At 33.9% G+C, this 7,960-nt stretch overlaps 1 non-coding gene across 1 annotated transcript; it reads left to right on the top strand.

Moving 5' to 3' along the window:
* Positions 1-887: 887 nt before the first annotated feature.
* LOC118481343 lies at positions 888-1,005 on the top strand. The gene has a single exon (XR_004865550.1). It is a non-coding gene; the product is annotated as a U5 spliceosomal RNA (small nuclear RNA).
* The last annotated feature ends 6,955 nt before the right edge of the window (positions 1,006-7,960 follow it).

Genomic DNA, 7,960 nt, shown 5'->3' with positions numbered 1-7,960 from the left:
TCAACAACTTTTGCAAGAGAATAGGCACGAGTCGAAGAGAGATATATATTACATGCATCCTTGGGTGTTCAACCAATCCAATTAGCTTCTTTTGATACATCAAAGGTATATATTTAATTAGTTTCCATTTTAGTTTAAGCATTCTTAATGTTTTCCACATTAGCCAAAAGGTGTTGTTTCTAAGACGTCTGGGTTAAATCTCAAATGATAAAAACAAACTTTATTGATTTAGCTGAAATACGAGATGGTTATTTTTTGTAGTTTTTAAATATATGCTACTTTTTCTTCTGGCGACTTGACCAGTGACTACGCTTGGTTGGATTTTTAGCTCACAAAGATCGTTTATAAATAAAACGAGTCTGAGTAATCATGATATAGGGAAAGAAGATGCAAGACATGTGGATAAGAAACACGTGGTGTATTTAAAAAATCTTTAATGATTTTTGATTTTTTTTGTATTTGTTTTTTTAGTTCATTGTTATTTAACTTATGACTGCACTAAGAAAATGAGATTCCCTGCAACTCAAGGATCAATGGAATAGCATCTGTAGCACCAAAGACTAATCACTAATGTACATAGGCACCATTATTATAATATAGAAGCTCATGATTTTTTTAGCATCTTACAGTGTTATTTTTAGCTACATGTATCACTTATGTTATCATCTGATTATGCCATGATGTACAGGGTTGAAAAGAACAACAAAGAGGCTGCTATCAAAGTTATTGATTTGGAAGAATCGTGAGTGAAGAAAGGTAGATGCCCGGAGGCTTAAAACCGGGAAAATTAGTATTTGTTGTTTATCCCACATAGGTTGGTTGGATACCAAACTTAGAAGTGAAACCCAATATGTAAGACAAACAGGTAGGGGTCTTGAAAAGCAAGCAGCCACGCAGTGAGCACAAAAGGAACTATTCTTTCGCCTTTTGCTATAGAATACCATGTGCTCGCTACTTCAAGTGACATGTGCCTACTTTTGGGAGTCCCTTCTTTTATTAGAAGGCTTCAACTAGAGATGAGTAAATGGTACCGGATACCGGTTCAGAACCAGTACTAAATTTACCGAACCGACCTGATTTCTGGTAACGGTTTTTACATCAAATGTGGTGTATAAAGGAATCTTTAATTACTTGTGATTTTTGCGTTGCTTTCTTTTTTCATTTCATTGTAGTTTACTAATTTCATTAGTACTTGAATTTTTATTTCTATCAAAGGATTATTTCAACAATTTTAAGTTATATATTTGTATGTTAGTCCACCCATAAAATTCGCGGGTTCTTAAACTATTATAAGTGTATTACAAATTCAGCTAAATGATGTTTACAAATGTCTCCTTAAATTGGAATGGGATGGTAACAAACTACATATTAGGCCACTTAAATGTATATTTTAGTGTAAATAAATCTAATTTTAAGTTGATACACCATGAGTTTTCATATATTCAAGCGCAAAATATAGTGGTATCTTGTGATTTAGTTTCGATATGCTTCATCAATGCTTTATGTTACCTTTTCATTCTAAAGTTTTGTTTGGTGTTTTAATATTTGGTCGTCAATCTGGCGAGCCTTAGACGTGAAGCATAACTTTGGAAAGGCCTAGAACAAAAATAATGATCTATATGGGCTTCAATGCCAGTAGATATTATATGTTTGTGTTAAGCCACCCGCGAAACTCGCGGGATCTTAGACTAGTAGTTAAATAAAAGGAAAGGTAGGTGATAAGAGCATCCCTAATAAGGGGTGTTTTTTTTTTTTTTTTTTTTGATGTTTTTATTGTGCCAAGGTGGCATTGCCCCACCAATCACATACATTCTCTCTCTTGCCCTATATTATCATCCAAAAACAACACGCTCTCTCCTCTCTTCTCTCTCCTCTTTCTGCTTTCCCTCTCACAACACATTTCTCTCTCTTCAAATACACTTCAAATACATGTTTTTTCCTACATACACCACCACACATTCTCTTCTCCACCTCACACACTCTCTCATCCACCACACCTTTCTTTCTCCTTAAAAACATCAACACATATCCTATTGTGGATGCTCTAAGGTGGATAACGAAATGATGATTTATAATGATGGTAGTTTGGAATGATGTGACATGCTGACTAGGAGGTTTGAATTTTAGACCACGGATGCTCTTAGTAATTGTAAGCGAGTTTCCAAAGTCACTCATTAATAAAATTCGAAAACTGCTTAAGTCCTATTTGTTCTTTTGTTCATTGTGAGCATTACGAGAAAACAGATCAATTGCGACTGCGTTTTCAGTTGCAAATCCGTTGCAAAACTTTTTGCGACCGATATACGACCGGAAATGCGACCGAAATTGACCTAGTCGCTAACCAGATTTTGCGACTGAATTTGCAACCGGTGCAAATTTGCGACCGCAATTTAACTAAGTTCGACTTTTAACTAAATAAAATCCAAACTCAAATCTACTACTCTATTTGTGAGCACTCTACTTGTTTACTATTTTTTTATTAGTTATTTATTTGTTATACACATAATCTCTTCTCTGTCTATGTATTTGTAATAGTAATTAATTAAGTATAAAACACAATACATGTTACTTGGCTAGTTTAATTATAATTATAATTATTTAAATGATAATACTTATTAGGTAAATGTATAAATATATTGTATCAAATCAAAAAAAATATATATTGTTGAAGACGCACTTACTTAAACGGTTACAGGCCACAAGTCAGTTATACAATTTGCTCAAGTTATATTCGTATATGGGCTCTGAAGCAGAGTCGCACACCCTCTGCCAGTACGACAAAAATTTCTCTCAATCTTTTTTATTGAACCCTTGCTTGCAATGTTTAAAGAGGTTTTGTTTGTGTGAAACCAACATAGAAACCTAGACACGTTCGGGAATACTTTAGCACAGGCGTTAATTAGGGTTAGCTCTCTATTCGTGACTATCACACGGGGCATCATACATTCATGCAACATTGACTTAATCCTTTCAAGCACCCACACGAAGCTATCCCTTCGTTCTTTGCAAATAACATCATGTGCGACAAAAAAAGACTTGTTGGTCGACGTCAAACCCACAACCTGGACAAATGGTATGTTGTAGATGTTTGTTTTGTGCGTCCCGTCGATCAACAGCACATGCTGGAATGCACGCCACATAGTAATCGAATGGGGATTAACAAAGAAAATCTGTGTTACGAGATCTGTTTTGGGTTCCCATCGGGTGTCGTAAATGAATTGGTTTTCATGCAACATGTTTTCCAGTGCCTGTATCGGAGTCTTTCCGTCCATCTGTGATGCTCTAATTTTCTGGATCGCATTTTGCACGTCTTTCCGAACATGAAGGCTGTCGGAGAACTGCTTTCTTAGGGTTTGAAATATGTTACGCGGCTCCATGTTTTGAGCTGTCAGCTGCTCCACCAGCCTGTATTCGACTTCAGTAAATCTTCGCACAAACGCATGGCCCAACAGACTCTACGCAGGTTCATGGTTACGTTTCGAGTTGTCCACTACTAAATCCCACGTGTCATTCGTCACGTCCCGCACAACGAGTAATGAAAATGGGCAACCAATTTTTTTGCTACCTGCTTTCCTAACTGTTTCTTTACTACGGTGCTCACCACCACGGTCGCACACAAGCCATACCATCCCCGTACTACCACCAATATTCTTCGATCAACGGGTCATAATAACATAACCATTCTCCTTTCCCGTTGCTTGTACCCAATTCTTCAGATCAATTAGAGACATGAAACGCTAAAAAACAGTTACGTTACTTCACAAAAATAAAAATAATATCAAGAATTCTAACAACAATACAAATAACAACAACAACAACAACAACAATAATAATAATAATAATAATAATATTTTAACAAAAATAATTATTATTTTAACAACAAGAATAATAATAATGATAATAATATTAATATTAATAATAATAACAATAATAATAATAATTTAACAATAATAATAATAACGATAGTAATAATAATATAATTTTAACAATAATAATAATTATTATAATTTTAACACTATAATAATATTAAGAATTCAAACAATAAAAAATATTAACAATAATAATAATAATATTTTAATAATAATAAAAATTATAATTTTAACAAGAGTTAATTACATAGTTAGTCCCTGTGGTTTGCACAAAATAACATACTTAGGTACTAATAGTTTAAAATCACCTTCTAGGGTATTAACTTTTCATTTTTTAACGTTTGGGGGTATTAACTTCTAGGGTATTAACATAGTTAGTTCCTGTGGTTTGCACAAAATAACATACTTAGGTACTAGTAGAATGTGATTTTAAATCTACAAATAACGTTAATACCTCCAAACGTTACAAAATGAAAAGTTAATACCCTAGAATGTGATTTTAAACTATTAGTACCTAAGTATGTTATTTTGTAAAAACCACAGGGACTAACTAAGTAATTAACTCTTTTAACAATAATAATAATATTAAGAATTCTAACAATAATACAAATATTAACAATAATAATAATTATTATAATTTTAACAATAAAAATAATATTAACAACAATAATAATACAAATTTTAACAATTATACAAATATAATATTAACAAAAATATTAATAATATTTTAGCAATAATACAAATTATAATATTAACAACAACAATAATAATACAAGTATTAATGTGATATCTGAATAATTTAAAACGGATTACCCAGTTTAGAGGGTTGATAATCATCATACAGTGGTGTGTTCGGAGGCTCATCACTGTATCTACCGTATCCTCTGTATCTATTCGAATTATTTATCTGGTTGCATGTAAGAAACTTCACACCCGTATCCGTAATCCGGATACGATTGTTGTGTCAGGTAATATTGTTCATCAACAGGGGCATTCTTAACACCGCATCCGACGTATCCATCCGGATTACCTTGTTGCACGTACGAAGATTCACACCCGTATCCGTAATAAGGATACACTTGATGCGCCGGGAAATTGTAGACCAATTTCCTACAAATTTGGCTGTCACAAAGGAGACAGTTTTCTAGTAGTGATGGTTCATCAACATCAACAGGTGTAGTCAGAGCCTCGTTCAAGCCTGACAACTATATCTTTTGATCAACAGGAACGCCAGACACAACCTCGTTCTCATTATCATCATTCACTCCCCACGAGTCGTTAGAATACTACTTACAGAAATAATTGTTGTCCCAAAATGATGCCATTTTAGCTCCACAGTCGTGCGATAAATTATAACCGATGAAATGAAGAACAATTGGTGTTGTTTTGAATTCGTAGGCAAGGCAGATGGATGTCTAAATACTAATTTGAATTCACAATTATCAGCCTCATATAGCTCTATACGCGGCATATACCTTTATTCACGTACCTAGACAACATCGTATCAATGTCAAATCTGTCTGACATACGCTGAGTATAGCTCTATACGCAGCGTGTAGATGCCTCGTATAGTGGCTACGTATAGCTCTATACGCAGCGTATGTCAGATAGATTTGACATTGTACAAGGTTGTCATGTACCTACCTTGTACATACGCCGCGTATAGAGCTATACGCTGCGTATAGAGCTATACGCTGCGTATAGGTACCTCGTATACAGGAATCATATGGCTCTATACGTAGCGTATATATGCATGACAGTGTACGAGGTTGACTGGGTGGTCGTGTACGTACCATGTACCTACTACAGGTAGGGTTTCGTGTATAAATAGCCATATTGATGTGCCAATATGCAGACCCTATAGATATAGATTTGTAGTGTACATTAAACTACTATTATTTAAATATATTTGTGTATCTACCAAAGAAATAAAATAAACTTGTTCAATTAATATTGTTACAAGTTTTATTACTATGGGTTTGACAATGAATTTTAAAACCGGAACAATAAACGTATCTATAATCTACATGGATCAATCAGGCATCGACCCTAGATTTTAAAGCTTGAACAGCATTCAAATACAAGCTGAAAAATAATTCAAATGAAAGTAATACAAAAGAATGAATCATAGAGTTGGTGATACTCATGTTGTTCCAAATGTCTAGCTTGAACCAACATATTTTTTTTTTTTGAACGGCAGCTTGAACCAACATATTAGAGATATGTTTGATAATAGTTTCTACAAAAACCAAAAAGACTCGTACGAGTTTTTTTATATGAACTTTTCGTCAATATTAGTTAAAATTTGTTAGAATATATAAACTAAACTATATATATTATGTTATTATTTTAGTATTTAGGTTAGGATTAAGATTTAGATATTATTAAACGGTTGGTAATAGGTGTGTCGGTTGACAAACCGTCACTACCACCGTATATATATGATGTATTCGCTATTGTTTACGGTTACCAAGACAATTCAGAATTATCAATTCGAATTGTCCATCCTTTAATCTTTTTGATCTCTGCATATTATATAATTGTGATGTTCTTCGAATTCTGTTCTTGATATCCAATATAGTGGTATCAGAGCATCAGGAAACGATCCCAGGGATTTCGAAACGCTGCGCAAACCGGAATATCAAGAACAGTCAAGGAAAGAAAGACGATTCAACACAAGATTGTTGAAAAGGAATTAATTCCAATTTCGATCTAGGGAGGAACAAACACTAGTGAGCGATACCGGGAGAACATCCAAAATATGGTTATGATTTGTCTGTTACACGGGACGAATCAGATTTAAAGAAGAGCGACATATGCAGGAAGTCGATAAACATGGAAGATCTCTTTCTTAAGAAGAAGAAGAAGAGAAGATACATGTTCAAGAAACAGGGGAAGAATCAGATTTAAAGTGAAACAGAGGAAGGAGAAGGAAAAGAATTACGAAACGAAGAATCATCGCAGAATTACTACGACCCAGAATTACGAAACGGGATTAATTTGATTCATATATGACACCGAGTTCATACTCTCATATATGGAAAAAGGAATTAATCGAGATGACTCCGCATGGCGTAGAGTAAAAGACGACTCCGCATGGCGTTGAGTAGAAGATGACTCCGCATGGCGTTGAGTAAAAGATGACTCCGCATGACGTTGAGTAGAAGATAGACAGGAGCGATGATGAATATACAATTGCCGGCAACAAGACATTCAGATCCGACATGATGTTTCCATTGCCGGTAACAAAGAAAGATAAATACAGAAGAAAGAGAGAGACGGTGAAGAACGAAGATGTTTCAAGAATAAAGGCAACAAGGCATTCAGATCTGCAGAACGGAAGAAAGATAATATGAAGACAACTACTCTTCAAATTTATTAGGAAACTGGAATGCGGACAAACGTTTTATTAAACGAAGGAGGTTTCAATGTTCCCAGGATTAACCAAGTTTAGTTTAGGGGCAGGTGTTAGAATATATAAACTAAACTATATATATTATGTTATTATTTTAGTATTTAGGTTAGGATTAAGATTTAGATATTATTAAACGGTTGGTAATAGGTGTGTCGGTTGACAAACCGTCACTACCACCGTATATATATGATGTATTCGCTATTGTATACGGTTACCAAGACAATTCAGAATTATCAATTCGAATTGTCCATCCTTTAATCTTTTTGATCTCTGCATATTATATAATTGTGATGTTCTTCGAATTCTGTTCTTGATATCCAATAAAATTATCTCTCTATTCTAACATCACATAAATATATAAAAGTCTTAGTTCCTAAATGCATTATGAAATTCCGAACATTAACGCTGCTTGAGATTAAACATTAGTGTCTCAAGCTTAGCTAAGTTTGAGCTCTACTCATTTGAGTTAATAAAACTTAAACTTAAGTTTTGACTTATTTTCAGTTAAATCATTAAGCTTCTACAAAAATTAGTTAGTATTTGACATGAGCATATAGAGATATATCAACCCTAACTATATACTTATACATGTTAATGCAAATCACACATATATCAATTCTTGTATTTTGATGATCAAACATAACCCAAAACACACTAACAGCACCCTAAATCTGCA

This window comes from Helianthus annuus, chromosome 8 (assembly GCF_002127325.2).
Source record: "Helianthus annuus cultivar XRQ/B chromosome 8, HanXRQr2.0-SUNRISE, whole genome shotgun sequence".
Lineage (NCBI taxonomy): Eukaryota > Viridiplantae > Streptophyta > Magnoliopsida > Asterales > Asteraceae > Helianthus > Helianthus annuus.
Note: the sequence above shows the minus strand (reverse complement) of the source record. Positions and strands in the feature narration are given on the sequence as shown.